A 19268-nucleotide genomic window follows, 5' to 3' on the forward strand; every position below is an offset into this window, starting at 1 on the left:
AAGATAAGCCAAACCATGCACACGCTCAAGTCATTATTCCACAGGTACCTGTATGATTCCATCATAGTCCTTGTAGGTGTATATGACCTGAGATGTACCTTCCTGGACTACAAGAAGAGAGACGTTATGGAGCTTTCAGACTTTGTGTCTCACACTGGTATGAACCTAGCATTGAGAAGCATATTACCATCACCAACGATGATGCCACAATATGAGCAAAACATGATTGACTTCAATAACTGGCTGTCATTCTAATGTCATTCTAAGGGGATGCTATGTTTATCAGCTTGGGAGAGCATGGTTAACAGACCATGTTGCTTTGCTAAGAATGGTTTGCACCTGTCACCTCTAGGCTTTTGAATACTAACTAAAACTTTATCTACACCATAGTGCCTTTTTTTAGGTAATGACAAATTGACAAATCTACTGACATAGCAAAATCAACTCGATTGAACCTCAAGGTGTTATTGCTTAATGCCAAGATCATAAATAAAACACTTCACTCCCTCCAAGCTCTGTGGCACTTGAGAATACAGACATTTGTGCAGTTATTGAGACATGGTTTAAAGTGGCAGACAGTACCCCAGCAGTGGAAGATTTCAGTGCCTTCCACACTTTTAGACCAGTAGCTGCACAGACAAAGGCTAAAGGTAGGGGTGTCATAACATGCATCAATAACAAGCATATCTCTAGAGTGGTCAAACAGGATGACATGCTAGAGTTCCTCCACATGCTGATCACCATAGACAAATTCCTGTACCATATCCTAGCCAGCTATAAGTCACCCTCCTTGTCCCGGGAGGCTCACAGTGGACCTACTGGAGCCACTTAACATCCAACCCAATACTCTACTCATGGGAGACTTTAATTACCCCTCTTTAGACTGGGAATTCAAATCTACAGGCATAGATATTCCTGAACTTTGTAAATACAAACACACTAGACGAAATAGTGAATACGCCCACTAGAGTCTCTAACATACTGGATCTTGTGCTCAGAACATTGGGAGAAAGCTGCACCCCCCTCACCCCCCCCCAATGTCTCGTTCTCCCTGGTAAAGTCCAACCATAAAGCTGTCACCTTCAAAATCAAAACCAAGTCTGTAACCACATTAAAACCAGTAGCAGTTAGGAACTATTCCAAGGCAAATTACCTTTTATTAAGTGATGGTTTGTCAAAATTCAGAGCCTCTCCAAACCCCAAGAACACAGCCAATGCTGAATTGCTCTCAGAAACTCTGTACAACCATGTCAATGATTGCACAGAGGCGGCTGTACCTACCAGAGGTAAGCCCAGGACTAGTCCCAAAAAAAACTACCCTGGTGACATCCCAAATTAAACAACATGTACAAACAAAGGTAAAAAAGTATGTCAAAAATCATGAAGGGTAATTCGATAACACTAAAAACTCTCTCATCAAACTAAAAAGGCAACAAAGAGGGCTAATTAAGTCAGGCAAAGCCAACTTTAAGGTTAAGATAGCCTCCCAGGTGAAAGAAAGATAACCATAAGGCCTTCTTTAGCTATGTCAGAAACCTCAAGGGCAGTGCACAGCAATATCTGACCTGATGGTTAATGGTGCCACATTCACCATGCCTGGCTATATAGTAAACCTGTTAGCGGAAAAATTCAGTTCCATCTTTACTCCCCCCACCCCACCCCCAACCATCCCTCAAAAAATACCCTCAAACTAGGGAACATGTACTGGCAGTGCTCACTAAACCCAAGAACATGGCCTCAATGGGCCTGGGAGAGTGGCTTAATGGCTAAGGTGTTTGCCTTACAAACTCAAGGTGCAGGGTTTGAGTCTCACAAGGGATAATTGGCTAGGCTTAAAATGGCTCATAAGGGCAGTTAGCTTAGTAATAAACTATAAACAAACAGTCTCAAATATGACTTACCAGGACCTCTGGATTCATTATTTAACTGTAGTCTTAAAGCAGGCTTTTTGCCATGTGAATGGAGGACTGTGACAGTCACCACTCTTCATAAGGGAGAGCCTTCAACAGATCCTAGAAACTACAGACCTATTAGACCGACTAGTCTTATTTGCAAAGTCATGGAAAGAATTATCAAGGAAATTATCAACAAGGATATAGGAGACCTCCAGACATTGACTCCATCCCAGTTTGGCTTTTCCAAAAGAAGCCCATGCTTATTGAATCTGGTGGACTTCTTTGAAAAGGTCAGTAAGGCGATGGATGAGGGGAAAACTGTACATACTGCCTACCTAGATCTGGCTAAAGCATTTGATACAATGCCATATTCAAGCATTGTCAACAAACTTATGGAACTAGGTATATCCCTTTATTACACACTAGATAACTAGCTGGCTCACTGATAGGACCAAAGAGGTTAGAATCAGTGAGGCAACCTCCACCAAGATTCCGGTAACATGTAGAGTCCCCCACAGCTCTGTGCTGGGCCCATTTCTCTTTGGTATCTACTTGGCTTTCAAAGCCAATGTCAAAGCCCTCTGGCTAAGGCTTGCAGATTATTGCAAACTGGGAACAGTTATTGAATCCCCCCAAGATAAGAATGCCCTTCAGGAAGGTCTGACACAGACAAACACCTGGTGCTAAAGCCATGGCTTCAAACTCAGTAGCAAGAAATGCATTATAGTACCTTTGGGAAGTTGGTCACCCTGGGTAACTCTGTCATCAATAAAACAGTCCTAAAATTTGATTCGTTAGTCAGGGATCTGGAAACTCGTGTAGATAGTAACCTAGCCTTCAACTAATGTGTCCAAGGTGGTAAGAAAATCCTCCTACATTGCTCAACGTATAAGCAAGGATAGCTACTTAGGAGTTAATAGTCTCATGTGCAACAGTGAACTTGATTTGACTAAAATGTTGTGAGATGACTGACAGAACATACAACACTGTATGACTATAAACTGATAGGGCATGATTTTACTCTAACAATTGTTGGAAGAATAAAAGGAAATATTTACAGTGCCATAAAAACGTTATAATACTGTTGACACAAAAGACTAATTTGAGAAGAACCCACAGCACATACCTGAAATAATGTAAACACAGCTTTTTAGAATCAAATAAGAATACTAACAGCCATTATTGTCCAATCAGAAGGCTTAGTATAATAATCTTACTAGTAATATCTTGTTAGCAAGCTATAATTATTCCTAAAAATGCACCAAAATGAAAACTTGCAACTAAAAGCAATTAGCTTTCAGAATATACACAGCTGGATATCCAGAAACTGTAGCAAGTCACACAGTCTAAACTATTTCCTAAAGAAAATGTATTTATTTATTTTATGTATTTGTCTTTGTTTTATGGGAAAGTCCAACTGGATAATACCCATTTTCAGCAGAGGCCCTGGGAGAAAAGTTCCATTTGTTTACGTTGCATTATACTTAGTTCCAGTTAAACTCGGACCAGTTACATTTCTATTTACATTTATACATAGATAACAGTTACATTTATATGTTCTAAGGTTTTACAGAGACAGAAGTTACTGAAAGCCCATGTGCAACTTAGTGGATTGTACAGGCAGCAGTTGTTGTTGTGTCTTTTGGCTTATTAGGGTTAGGGGTCGCCACAGCAGAACTCCGGTCCGCTAATGTTTGGTAGTGGATTTTTACTTGCCGAGTTACCAGCCCTGATGCACAACCTTCAACGAAGGCACGCCCATTCACGTATGCCTCCACACAGAAGACGCTCTAGCTGAGAATCGAACGGGACAATGTCTTGCTGTAAGGCGACAACGCTACCACAGCACCACTACCGCAGGTCATTGTACAGGCAGAAGTAATGTGTAAAAATTGTTTTGTCATTTCAGTGGGAGTTGAGAGTATTCTGTTTAAGGAGAGTATTTGGAGAGTACTGTACAGTCAGTAGAAAGTCTTAACCTGATGATGAACATGTGCAGGACTAGGACTGGTTAAGATGTTGTTTAAGCAGTGGTTTAAAACTACTGAGTTTGTTAGACAGATTTATTTGTGTGGGGATACTATTCCAGAGTTTAGCAGCATATTGGTAGTAGAGTGATTGTCCTGCAACATTATTTAATTATTTGTGAGTAATAAGAATTTAGCCATCAGATATTGTCATAACCAATAATGTTTATGCTTCAGTAATTTGAAGATGTATCACTAACCACAGCAGTTCTTTTCTAACCATTTACACATAAAAATTAGTTTGAAACTCTCCAAGCACCATCGATCAGATGAAAACCCAGCTGAGAGAGCACAGGTCTTCTTTAAATAAAACTGAAGGCTTGGTATACCATCCAACTCATTGATGTCTGCACTGGTGTAAGTAGATAACAGGCACTGTGGCCCACAACAAAACTGGACCATACAGAGAAAGCAAGATAAGCAGAAATCAAAGTCGGTGCAGAAAGCAGGTTGTGGTACAATGTGGAGAATAACCCCTGAGTGAGCTTCATTATTATGAAGTATAAATGCACTCAGTAGTACAAAAATAATTCTAACTGGCTGCATAACGCAGCTTATTCAGCATGGCTGGGAAATCTGCATATTTGCTGACATTTTAGTTAATTCTTCTAGTACTTTCTGGCTAGAAATTAAGCTGAAATTATTGGGTGCAATTAAACATATAAATGGTGTATCGGTACAGCCATTTCTGATGGGGTTTTTTTCCATTCACAGTCGTTCTTCATCTCTGCATAGTTTACAGGTCTTGACCTTTCTGTCCTTCCTGCCTACACTAGAAGAGAGAGACTATAGACAGAAAAGGTGTGCTAAATGGGGTTCCTATCAGCATTTCGAGTGTTGAAAACACCAAATTTAATTTAATCAAACTGAAATGTTCGAAATCTCAGAAGAGCGAACTGACGGAATATCGATTTCTTTCCCATCGGAGTTTGCTATTTACTCCACTGTGGTGTGGTCTCAGAGTTGGTATATTTAAGTAGGGGGGGTGTGGGGGGTGAACCCCCCCACTTCTGTCAGTGTTTAAAGTATTGAACATTTTTTTTTTTTTTTTGCACGGAACACAGATTTCTTTCCCTGGGAAAGAAATCGATGTTCCGTCAGTTCGCTATTTTAATATTTCGAACATTTCAGTTCGATTAAATTGCATGCGGCGTTTTCAGCATTCGATATGCTGATATAGACCCGCTAAATGCACCACATAGGCGTATTTCCTTGATCTGCTTTAACACTTCAAACCTCACCTGATCTGTAACTTTACTTTCCATTCCGTAACTATTTCTGTTTGTTTATACCGACTTCTGTTGCAGGTTTTCCTGCTTAACTACAGACAGATACATCTGCAATATAATCATGTGACAAAAATAAATCCTACATAAACCTGTCACACTGGCTTTGGGTGTTGGCTCTGTCTTGTGACAAACTCTCTAACTTAGTAACTGAATCACGTGTACTTTGATTACATTTCATAATGCAGGATTATTGCTTTACTGCTTTTCCACCTACAGGTTTCTATTATGCTGATCAGTGGGAAAAGCCTCGTCCTATGATTGGCAAGCTTTCAACAAAAGCCATTTAACAAAGCAGACCAGGAACAGAATCACATAAGAACAAAACAGGAACTTGTTCTAAAAGAAACCACTCTTAAGCTGCATTTATAAAGTAAGTGCCTTTTAATTATTTCTCATTTACTAAATATTAATTAAAACAGACTCAGCCTACAATTGTTTTTAAACGTGCATTATAATTTCTTACTTCCTGATATACGTTGCCTCATCTATACACTGCACATCTCTGAAAGATATAACAGAAGTAAAAGGTATTGTAGTATACATACTTACTTGATAACTGCTCTACATTCTTGAATTCAGTGAACCTACTTTGGAGTTCTACATATGATTCTAAATATTATAATGAAAAAATAAATGTTATAATTCCTGAAATTTCGATTTAATTTGATGCAAGTTCTTAACGTTTGGGTAAAATGACATTGTGAATAAATATATTTAATTCTACAGTACATTGGCATTATCAGTAAAATAACTGCTATTGTATTTTACTTGTTTATTTTTTTTAGATTTGTTGACCAAGGTAAGGTACTGCTCCGCTATGGCCCTAATTCAGACATAGCCCAAGTGAACAGTGCAGATGTTTGCAAAATCATAAATTACTATTTCAGAATACATAACCAGAAGCACCTGCCAAAGACTTACTGCACATCAAATATTGTAATACAATAAATGACAGCAGTTTTGAATGGGCATAAAGGGTGAAGAACTATCTTTACAGTTCATAACTACTATCTGCTGCTGTTCACTACTTAAAATGCATCTCTGTGGGCTTGAGCCTTCTACCCTACTGCTTACAGTCATATGCGCCACATATCCTGAAATCTGTCTTGTGTGTGCCTTTGCAGTATTTGGTATTGCTGTGCTGTGATGTACTCTCTGAACAGAAATACAACACAGTACCCAAGAATGGAAGGTTCAGTGGTCACAGCAAATCAGGCACTGTCATGTAAGAAGTGTTTGTGAAATGCAGCCAACATTACTTATCATCATAATTTGTAAGATTTAATATGCAAGACTAACTAATTTTTCTGCATTACTATTAGCAACTCAGAATGAGAAACTGATGCTTTACTTGCATTTCTGACTAATGGTGTTAAGCAGCCAGTCAATGAATGTGCAATAATCCTTTGTTAATGTTTGCATATTTTTCTGGTGGGTATTCACATCTCATTATCACTTTTTTGACCCATTTGTGGCTGTTGTAGCGTCTTGTCTGTGCTGATAATTAACTGCCATAGTCACATATTTGCTGGGGGGGGGGGGCAGAGGTAGTATTACTGTTTGAATAACCCGGGATTTGTTACAGGTTTTGTTAGCCATTTTATAAATCACATGCTTACCATACTTTTATTAGAACATTGTATATGGCTGCCTGGGCTAAAATAATTCTTACCTGCAGTTTCATGCCAGGTATGGCTGTATTGTGTCAGATACAGCTACATAGACATGTCACTGCTATGCCATACTGACATGGTTAGTGTAGGAATGGTCATGTGTCACTATTGAGCAGTGCCATTTTCTAGAGCTGGGTCTGTTACTATACTCGGGGCACTCAAGATAGATAAGAAATGCACTCAAACCAAGCAGTGCAGTGTTTGCCTAGTCATTCATCTATGGTCTGATGAAGGCTTTTGAAGCTGGACGTCTTTGAAACAAACAGCCTTACTGTAACTGGAATAACTGCCATGGGATGTTGAATAGGCACTGAAGCTGCAAACAAGTTAGGCAGATCTGAAGCACAGCACCACAATACCACAGTACACTGATTCATGATGTGAAGTAAACAAAAGATAGAAGAAACTGAAATGGAATCTTAGATGGACCAAAAGGTAGCATGCTTGATAATAAATGGGGGTGGGGGTGTCAGGTACCAGTAAGTTGTAGCAGTTAAGCAAGAAGAAAGAAAAAATGAGTTATGGATGCGGGATATAATCATACGGAAGACCTTGAAGTGAATAAAGAATGCTGAAGATCTATATCTCCTTCTGCCTTTGATTGCAATGAGGTGCTCTTACTAGATTTTTTTAGTTTTTGATGTACAAGAGCCATAACTGGGCTGAATTGTAGTCAGTGAAGTGCTTGCTTAAATACTGCTGCTATACAGTGTGGTATTGCAAAGGTGTGAATTGAGCTGCACTCTGATCCAGAGTCAGAGACCTTATCGATTAGGCTACATGGGCAACACAATCATGATCATGGCAGGACTTAAACCTACAATCTTCAGATGTAATGCTACACAGAAAGTCACAGATTGAACTTACCTCACCCTCATCCCCACGGTGATGTAGATATAAAAACAGTGTACTGTGCAGAAATTACTAGTGTGGGCTCACACCAACTGCTGTTTGGTTAAGTCCTTATCAGTCTCTTGATTTTGCCTTCTGAATTTCATATGCCTGTGGTTTACTGTCTTAAAAACTGGCAAAAAACAGTAGGGATAAATGTAATGGTCATTGGGTACAGTCAATTGAGGTATTATAACTATTTCAACTAAGAAGGGAAACAAATACAACAACCACAGTTAGATAATCATGCTTCATACCAAAGTGGGAGTGATTATTAAGAAAGTATGCACAGAATGTGCATAGTAACTGGTTGAGCAACTAAATCATGTATATCATTTAACAAGCCACACCACACATTTGCCTGGAAGAAATGGCCACAGCCATGTATTTATTATTGCCAGTGAGATCAAATTATGCATCATATCTGTGCCAGATCAGAAGTCAATGCCAATCAGACCAATCAATGCCACCCACAAATTTTCAAACATGCACAGAGGGCAGAACTTGGAAGTAAGTCATATCAACCAGGCCATAACATACCATCGCAGTCCCTGTAAATGCTCAACCAACAACAATGGCTAAAATGATCTATAATCAAGCACTAACAGTCCCCTGTCACCATTCAGCCAAATACCAGTGGCTAATGGAGATCTGCCACTTGCGGGATGCCAGACTGTAGCCCCAGCCTGCCTGCACCCTATAGGGTGGCCCACCCAGAGGAGGGCCAAGCTGTCTTAGCGTGCACCCTTCTCCAGGCTAAGCACACTCCTTTACAATTTTAGTCTTCCAAGTCTGCCCTTCTGCCACAGGAAGATGGCTTGTCCTACATGCATCTTTCCCCCCAAGCACATCAACTTTGAAATTCCTTTAAGGTTTTCTATAAATAACTTGTTCCTGAATGTGACAAGTGAACTCCATCACTTATGTACAGTTCTGTCAAACTGATATTAGCATGATGCAGTACTCAACTTCCTAGCCCTTTCCACTGTGCTGACATTATTTGTTGCTTGCCAGACTAGTCTTAGACTTATATCTGACCACACAAGTTTAATGTTCAGCCAAATCTGTCTGATCTGCATAGAGCATTGACAAATTCTATTTTTGAGGTACAACAATGTCCTACTAGTCACATCATTCCCCCTATATATAATACAATTAAACCTGTCTCAGGTAATGACTCAAAATACTCTGTTAAAGCTGCCAGTAGGTGCCTCCACTGCATTCCTCTCCTTCCCAGCCAGTGAACCAGCATTTCTTCATCTTTGAAACCCAGATTCCACTCAGATTCACCCAATTCTCTGGCCATACAGTACATGAAAGAATGCCCTAGAATCCACACCTCTTGTCAGCTGCTTTATGATACCTGCAAAAGAGAATGCTGATTAGTCATCATGATCCGACATATTTTCTGTAAGCTTGTGATCTCTGACCTAAGAGCAGTACTTCAATTTCTAAAGCCCTTTTGCATGGGCATATAATGCAGCTCCCACTCTGAAGAAATGAGCTGTTAGCTTGCTAATGTCACGACCCAGCCTTGTTATGCTTTTTTTCAGGACTGCCCTGGATTGGTAACTAGATAAGGATGCACAATCTCTGTGACACAAGAACTATGCATTACTACTCCAACGGATCATCTGGTATTTCTTACACTAAGTATTTAATTCTGAAAGCATCACTTCTGATTTAGTTTGTTCATGCTGCCTGACTCACTGCCATCTTAGTATGGAGGTCCCATTCACCAACTTCCTGTCTTCCTGACCCCTCCCTTGTCTCATGCATGCTGCTTTCCCTAAGGCAATATAGCTGTGCCTGTGATTCCTTGACATACTCTCAGAGATAAAACTGTAAATGGGACATCCAAACTAAGCTGGTAGATAATCAGGCATTGTAGACTAAATCAGAAATGATGCATTCAGAATGAATTAATGATATAACAAACTTGCCTAGTGAAAAGTGCTTCATCTGCATTATCATGACAACTTTGATAAGGCTTCCAGTATTGAAAGAAAAGTTTAAATTCAGCAAGCACAGAATACAGTATTTTAACTGTACTGATATCTGTGTCGCATGCTGATTCCCACTGCATTAATATTTCTCTCTGCTGTTTCTGATTCCTGCTATTCACGTTATTGTTTTAATTTTATTGTTTTGCTTCATGTGTTCACCTTTCTGCTAATTATGTACGTTTTGTACTTCAGTGTGGTTTTATGGCTATGTATATACTTTCATTCTGGAGCTTTTCTCCATGAGCCTCCATTAAATATTCTGTTTAAAATTATTCCCAATCATGTGCCTTTGTCACACCATTATTTAATTTTTCTAGAGTGAGAATATGTTACAAACAGAGAAAAATACAGGTTAGTGTTTTTAGACAGTTGTGTGGTACTACACAAATTAATATCCTCCTTGCAGTATTACAAGGCAACAGTACATGAAATTAGTCCGCTGCTGTGAGCCATGAACCACAGCAGCTAAGACTTCAAATTACCTTTAGCACTTTTGATAGCTAGGAAAGGGGAGTGTGTAGGGGGAGGGGAGATGAGTTGAAGACCACAACTCTGGCATAAAAAAAGAATTTAAACACTTTAAGAAGAAATCATAGTGAAATGCAGTTAGAAAACTTGTACTGGGAGATGCACTAAAAGTCAAATGGTGTAGTCACTGAAATTGAAGGAATAGTATTTAAACTTGACTAAGTGAAAGAAAGCAAGAAGTAGCTAAATTCCCATTATAGTGAATGGAGACCAATGAGATTTGTAGATAAGCTACCTGCATGATGCAGTTTTCTAGAGATGTGCACTTCTTTATGGGATACCACAAGGTAGACTTAAAAATCAAAATCACATCAAGATGGTGGACTCCATGTGACCAGACTGTGGTATAACACATACAGATATTTACAAATGTATATAAAGTCCCAGAGGGGTGTTAAAATGAAAGAAACTGCAAGACATGATGAAATGAACGTTTTTTTCAGTTTTTGGGTGCAGTTCTCCTTTAACTAAATGTGGATATGTCTTCTGTCAGATCAGTCACTGATTGCCCATAATTTCAAGGATGATTTAAGTCAAAGAAGTGAGGGAGAAGTGGGGGTGCAGAGGAGGTTTAGGTGATCTCTGAATATAAAGTAGGTCTAAACTAAATAAAGATACCTATATGTCATGACAGTCTTGGAATCTCAAATAATTTTTATTTATGTATTTATTTTGTTGATTTCTAAGTGATATGCCTGGCATATGAATTAATACATCTGGTTGCAATTTGACTGAGTTACTAAAATACTCAAAACTGTCAGCAAAACAGTGATTCACATAAACATGAAATATATGGATCGCATCCAAACACACCCAAAGCAAGGTAGACACAAGTAACGTAAAATGAAAACCACACCCAAAGCTGAAGGTAGCTGGAATAAATGGTGCCAATCCAGATGAATAAAATCCAAAAGCTTTTATTGCAGATAAGTGAGTGCTTTCACAATGATCAACATTCCTTCATCAGACAACATACCCTCAAACAACTGCCATATATATATATATATATATATATATATATATATATACATACACATACATATGACAAAATTCAAAATAACCAAACTGTTCTCAGAACAAATTAAGCATCAATCATCCCATCCTAAAGGTACAGATACATAAAAAATGTAGTGTTGCTGAAAGTAATAAAACATTCACACTATACTAAATATAGTATAATAGTTCGTACAATGAACAAACAAAAACATAGCATAACATGAAATATTTATTTTAACTCTCTAACATTTGGTAATGACATGAAAGAGAAAAAAGGGGGGGGGGGGCAAAAACTGTCAGACCTGGATTATACTAATTACACAAAGTCAGTATTGGGACTTTTCATTTCAGTTTTCTAGATTTCAAAGCTGGTGTTACTCAGGATTAACTAGTAACCCAAGTGGTAGAGCAGATAGACAGGGAAGATGGAAGTGAGTGGCAGATCCTGGATACCCCATCTCAGGGTTAGTAAAGAGATCTGTTCTTGTGTAATACTGGCATCCAGTAAAGGCTGGGACTTAAAACAGATGGTGTACATACAAGGATATGAACTATGGTTCACAAAGTAGTATGCATCACAGTAGCCAGTGCATGTGCCAGTGAGCTGGTACCAATGGCCACGCTTTGCCACTGTGCACATTACTGCTGCTGAGAGGTGGAGAGTTACGGCACTGAAAAACCCTTAAGGGTACTTTAATGGCGATATCTTTGTCAGTTAGATTTGAGCCCAACCCCAGCACTGGCCTTCAGTGAAATGTGGCACCAAAAGTTAAATCTTCACTGAAAAAATAAAGTGTAGCATCAAAATCTAAACGTGCTGTGTAAAGAAGGGTGCCCTAGGGAGTCATGTGGGGTACAATAGTACAGTCAGAGACAAACAGGAGGACTGGCTGTTGTTGTGGGTTGATGAACTGTAGACATCAGAGGGAAAAGAGCTTAACAAAAAGTACGTCTAAAGCCATGTCTTAGACCTAAGCCAGTCAAAGGAGTTCTTATAACCCAAGTGTTCCTCTACCAGTTTTGGGGAGTGGGGTCCGTATTAGAAGTTAAAAGAAAGTAGCCACCTCTGTGGTATAGAGGGATAAAACTCCTACTATAGCACACGTGCCCTGAGCAGTTCGGGTGCCTATAGGAACCAACCAGGGAGGATGGGGATGAGTGGCTGCTGTCAGCTCACCCATCATGGGGTGTGGCAGGTGGCTCTTGCCTGTCACATGACTGACACCTATTGGGAGTATTAGGTGTTCATCTAATGGAGTCTGAGGTTGTTGAGCCTGCCATGTCACTAACACATATGCACTATCTAGTAGAAAGGAATTAGACCTGAAAAGGCAAGTTCTCCTTGGGAGACAGTGAATGTGGAGTTCAGGGGCGCTCAGGAGAGGAGAGGATTATCTTCTCAAAGGGACAGGGTAGACTTCCTTCCAAGTTCAGCAAGCTGATTCACTTTCTGCCATCTGATTCTTGCTGGGGAATGAAAGGTCAATCAGGATTCTCAGACAGGAAGCAATCAGCCATAGGACTCAACTAGCAGAGGAATATCTGGCTCCAGATCCCCCAGAATAAATGGGCCAATTAAGTGAAGGAAGAAGAGTCAAAGGGCAGGGCCCTGTGAGGGAAAAAAAAAGTTAAGACAAGAATGGTAACAGCGCAGAACAGCTGCAGGTACTTAAAAAGGTCTAGTCGTCATTAATGATTTATTTGACAGTAGCAGTACTTTGTAACATTCAGATTTCAAATCAATTAGCTATAAAAATCAGCTTGAGAAGACTACCTTTCTGAAATTTGTATAACAAAAATTATTCCAATATAGAGAAAAATAAAAAAAAAATCTATGAAACTAGTAGCACAGACACATAGTTGGATGCCTTATCATTTACACCAGAAGACAAAACAAAAATTAAAATTGTGGGGAAAAAAATATGTTACTGAAAAGTCATGAATTCTACTTTGAGTATCCTGTGTAGTAACTCTTCAAAAAAGCAGGTGAAGTTCAAATATGCATAAGCATGCAACAAGTGAATAAGGCAGTACAAAGAGACAGACACACACACACATACTCACACCTGTGCACATACATACATACATACATACATACATACATACATACATACATGTATACATAACAGCCAGATTCCAAAACACTTGCTCTCAGTATAAGTGATCACTTACACTGAGAGCAGTCTGACAGAAGGTGATTTGTAATCTGGTCCCTGTAGTAAGTCTGTTTATGCACAGGCATTACACTGAATTAAGTCACTTACACTGACAGCAACTATTTTGGAATCTGTCCCAACATCTATGACAGATAACTGCATCACACAATTGAAATATTACTAATGTTTGGTAACTGGGGTCTGAAATGTCGATATTACCACCTTGCCAGATGGTCAAATAATTTAAAACATAATGACTTTCTCCACACTTACAGTCCTTAGAAGTTAAAAGGACTTCTGATTGGTGTAATACATAGATATTTCAAAGTGTGATGCTGAAGCATGATGTAAGCAGTATCCAGCAGTAAGACTTACAGTGAAGAACATACGAATTTAAACAGCCTCCTTCTGCAGCACCAGAGGAGCCAAGGTTCTGCCTTGCGTTACCACTTCATTTGACATGAGCTTAACTTTTTTTTCATTTAATTAATTACTGGTTTGATGTTTTAATGAGTTCATTAATGATCCTAGGTTGCTCATCAAAAGGGGCACTTGTTCCAGTGGGCTTACCTGCTTAACAAATTTATAAAATAGAAAAAGGTAAGAGGTGTATGAGACAAGAATCGTGCATTAAGGATGTATACATGCAGTGAAGAATAAGGCTATTTTGAATTATGGTCTGTATGGTACTGACAATTTTAGACTAGACTTCAGGGTATGCTTTTTCTATAGGTAAGTATTTTTTTAATTGTTGCTCTAGGTAGTAAGAAATGTTAGCTGGTGTCCCTTTAACAAACATTGATTTCTGTCCTAAAGTTTTTTTTCCTGAATTTCATATTGTCAGTCTTACTTGTACTTTATCTTGGGAGATTGTTCCATTTTGTCAGGATTAGGTTATAGAAGCTCTTTTCACCAACTGCTTTTCTATAATGTGACTTTGGGCCTGATCAAGGGAGTAGAGTCAGATGAGTTGTCACGTAGGTCATGTGGTGAGGCTTTTACCAATACTTTGTTGGAAGGGGAGAGGCAATACATACCTACAGCTAGAAAGTTTATAAGTGAAGCATGAAAGAAGGAGGGTGGCTTCAGCTGTTACAGGGAACCAGCTGGCCTTCTCTAGGGTAGTCAGTGATGTTATTTGTACAGTAACAGATTAATAAGCCTATGTATTGTATCTACAGTTGTCTGCAGTAGGCTTGTGTTGTAGGCTGTGATTAGGGTCTGAAGGGACAGTCCATACTCTGTTGTAGGGATACAAAACTCTGTAGTAACTGCTGACCTTCCATCATGGGCGAGATGGTTAGAAACTTATGAAACAAGCTTTTAGTTCAAATTAGATAAATGTACATCATCACCCTGTTGGAGAATGAACAGATACTGCCCAGTAATAAAATAAATCCATTGCTTTGTGGCAGCAAGTTAAACTGCCTTGAATCGGGAAATACCATTTTTTACATTCTTTAAATGCAGCTTTGCTTTATAGTGAGTGTAAAATAAAAAAAAAAGATGTAAATAAAGAGTAAAAAGTAGTACATGAAAGAGAGAAAAAGAAAAACAGATAAAGCAAATGAGTGAGAGACTTAGCAAACAAGACACACACACACACACACACACACACACACACACACACACACACACACACACACACACACACACATAAACACAAGCTAACAAACAAAAGACTCAGTGCATACCTTTCAACTTCTTTAATCATGAATTCTGGATTAAGGCAACAAAAAGAGGGAAAAGACTTAAAAGCAGGGTAATTTTTAAATATAACCCTGATTCGCTTAATAAATACAAAAATACAGAGAAAGATTTTTAAATCAACATGAATTTTCTGAACAATAAAAGTTATGATCCTATAATGTCTGGCTTCCTTGACTTAAAATAATCTTAAGTGATTTACCAGAAAAATCAAACATTTTTGAAGGACAAAGCACAATTAGGGTCAGCTGAGAGGCATGTGGTGGGGAGGGATCATCTCAGTGTCTGTCTGTCTTACATTTGATCGCAATGAGCCATTTGAAATGTTCTCACTCAAGAAAATAGCTATAATTGCTGGACACATTTTTATATGACTGTGAACATTAAATAATTACATAACTTATATTTTGGGTGTAAAATTCTACCAAAATCAACAATTATGCATGCTGCAGCAAGTTTTTTTTTTCCTGGAGAGAAGATTGTATTTTATTTTGAGAAATGTCTTTATTAAATTATCACTTATGACATAGGCAATCATACATTTATATAAATGAAAACAAACCATATTGACATAATCCCAGCTGCAAGTATTTTACATCACAGACCATATTGACATCCTAATTGCAAACGTTATACATCGAAAAAAAAAACAAACTCAAACACAAAGGAAAACAGTAGCCGTAACTCGTTAAAATAAAAAAGAGAGGTTGAATATGAGTGCTTTTGTTCTCTTCGGAACTTCATCAGAATACCATATAAAAATAAATATTCACATTTAAATAAAATATCTCATGATGTCACAGGTGATACACCTATGAAAACCAACAAATAATTAAAAATGTTAAACACTTAAAGAACCACTAAGAATTATTTACAAAAGTACAAAAATACAAAAATACAGATTGAAACAAATACATTTGTATTCTGGAATACTTTTATTTGAAATACAGTCATTAATGTCTGTGCATGGTCTGCTTGTAAAAATACTTGCCATTTTAACTCTAAAAATTCTAAGTGTATATTGAACTGCCCTACAAATCTCTTCTTGGCTATTTTTTTTCTATGACTAAAAATTAAAATTTTCTAAAATCCCTACAAATCTGAGCATGCCTAGCCAAAGCATTAATGTTGTCTTTTTTCTTTATGACAAGTACATGTTCTTTTATTCTATATATTAATTTTCTTGTGGTTTTACCCTTGTAAAAATCACAATCAGAGCAACAAGCAAGATAAACTAACCCTTCACTTTGACAGTTAATCCTATCTTTGGCTACCAAAACATAATTAACATGTTTAAAATGAAAACTACTAACAGTCAAAATGTACATACAAAATATGCAGTTCTGGCAGGCATAAGTACCACATGTTTTTAACAGACCCACTAGCTTGTTGTTGTGATAATGAGTGCTCTAAAATTGACTTCAGATTTTTTGTTTTTTGTTTTTTTAAGTAAAATTTGGACTTTGCCCCATTGTCTTACAATGAAGATACAAATCTTAGCTGCCCATGATAATTTTCCAATTATTGATGATAATGTTTCATTGGTGAGTCAATACTAATTGGTATAGGGAACAAATAATTAAACAATTAAATTGTTGATGTTCATCACCACTGGAAACATTGTTTGCCTTTCTGGGAACAAACCCTGCCTCAAAAATACGTGGAAACTTTGTCTTTTTTTTTACATTATTAGAAATGATCTTCAACTTATCAGATGGATACTCACATGTTGTAAAAAAATCAATAAGCGCTTCCACTTCCTGAACAAAAATATCATCATCACTAATTAATCCACTGAGTCTAATGACCTGACCTCTGAATATGTTGTATTTCCCAAAGGTAGAATGGTGGCTATCAAAGTACAGATATTTGTTTGCAAAGGTCTTTTTCCAGAAGATGTTACTTAAAAACCTACTTTCCCTTAATAACTATAGAGATCTCAATATCTAGAAAGTAGACAGTACTACCTCTGTCACCCACTTCAAAATTCAACCATTCTACATTGTTGTTAATTTGCTGAAGGAAGTTTTCAAATGAAACTGTATCTCCAGTCCAAATAAAAAACAAATTGTCAATGTATCTTTTATAGTAACTGACAGATTTGTAATTTTGTAACTTACAAAGAAACTCTTATTCCCACCAGCACATAACAAGTTTAGTGAAGGCGGGGGCTATTTGAGCCACAATAACTATGTCACTTATTTGCTGGAAAATTCTATCCTCAAAAAGAAAAAAATTGTTGCTTGAAACTAATTCTAAAAATTGACAAATTGAACCGATATCTAAGCCTAAATGATTAGAGTATTTATTGAGATACATTCTAACAAAATCCAATCCTTCCTCTTGTTCAATGGACGTGTACAAAAAGCAAACATCTATAGCGCAAAGAAATGTTTCACCGTTGCAAAAAGAATCATTTTTCAATTCATATAGAAAAAAAACATGAACCTTTTAAATAAAAAGCACTATTTTGCACTACAGGGTTTAATACAGTGTCTAATTTAGTGGAAATGTGAACAGTTTTGTTATGTGGTGCACATACAATGGGCCTGAAGGGAGGTTGCACAGAATCCTTGAGTATTTTTGGTATGCCAAACAGCATACCCAGTTGGAGTTGATCAACTGACAAAAAAAATAAAACAAGTCAATGGAAACATACACTTGATGCAACATATATAAAAGAGAAAGGTCAACTTCTTGGTAACTCCTCTTCACTTTGTCCTTAGCACTCTCCTACACTTTTTGAATCAGAAAGCAAGGAATAAATGGCCTCATTGTACTCTGTAGCTTCCATAATGACCAACCCATTACCTTTATCAGCCTTCATGAATCTCAGATGGGAGTAACTACTTAGCTGTTTTGGGTCTATATCATGAGATCGGCAGGTGAAAATATCGAATCTCACTTGTTTGACACCAAAATGTCAAACTCCAAGTTTTCCTGAATGACCAAAACATGTTTTCTTTCCAAAGAAATCGGTTGGCCAAACACCAACCCCACACTAAAACAAACATATTTAAGTAAGGGGCTTCACCCCCCACACCCCCCAATGTATGGGGCTGTGCTCCCCACACACCCCTAACTAAATATTCTAACTCCGAGACCGCACTACAATCAAGGAAAGGGAAGGTGTCACAGAACAGACAACCAAGAAATCGGTGTTTTGGCCGTTCGGGAAACTTGGAGGTCAACATTTTGGTGTCAAACAGATGAGATTCGACATTTTCTCCTGTTGATCTCATGATATAGACCCGTTGTTTCAAAGCATGAAACTCATCTCTATTTAAATTGTAACAATGTTTAAAATGACCACAACTATTATCTGGTTTCCTGAGTAAGTTATACAAATCAGATTTACACAAAGAAGAAACATCATTTAAAGTGTTAATCAAGGGAGAGTTGGCTAAACTTGGTTTCTTGTAAGACTCCAGTCTTAGAGGAAATTTCATGTTGTTAAATATCTACTTTAAATTAAGCTTCCTCACATATAACTTGAAATTAAACAAAGTGTTGGTGATGGATGGTCTGCCTGTGGGTATGAATGTAAATCTTTAGAAAGTACATCCAGTTCTTTATCAGAAAAAACTTTGCTGGTAAGATTAAACACTTGCCATTGTGAATCTAACATCCTCTGCTTTTCCCCCATTTCTTTCTTAACACAGTTTGTCATTCCCTGGTCGAGCATGGACTGTCCATCCTTACTACTTGGGTGGAAAAAAGAGAATCACTAGAGGTAGAGGCAGAGGAACTGGAGTCAATAGACCCACTATGAGCAAGTAAATTACTTATAGAAATGTGTTATGGTCCATTTTTCATTATCAGTTTGTTGCTAAACATTATAACAAAATTGTACATCACTTATAATCTACCCAATCGTTGTCAGTCAAATATAATATAGTTCATACAAGTCCTGTCTTCTTTTAAACTTTATTCCTCCCCTGTATGTATTGTTCCCACAATTCCCATTTTATCCTACCTTTTTTTAAAGATCCCAATTCCAGTTGTTTTATCTCTGTTACTATATTCACTACTTCTAGTACAGTTGGTTTAAACTTTGATTTCCATTTTCTAGTAACTGCTTTTTTGGCAGCCACCATAAT

General features: G+C 37.8%; 1 long non-coding RNA gene across 1 annotated transcript in view; it reads left to right on the plus strand.

The window, feature by feature from the left end:
* The first annotated feature begins 5401 nt into the window (after positions 1–5401).
* Positions 5402–19268, plus strand: part of LOC122792947 — a 76964-nt gene continuing 63097 nt past the window's right edge. The window contains exon 1 of the long non-coding RNA XR_006363431.1: positions 5402–5581. This is a non-coding gene — a long non-coding RNA (uncharacterized LOC122792947). The remainder of the gene's footprint in view (positions 5582–19268) is intronic.

This window comes from Protopterus annectens, chromosome 2.part0 (assembly GCF_019279795.1).
Source record: "Protopterus annectens isolate FY-2018-M chromosome 2.part0, PAN1.0, whole genome shotgun sequence".
Lineage (NCBI taxonomy): Eukaryota > Metazoa > Chordata > Ceratodontiformes > Protopteridae > Protopterus > Protopterus annectens.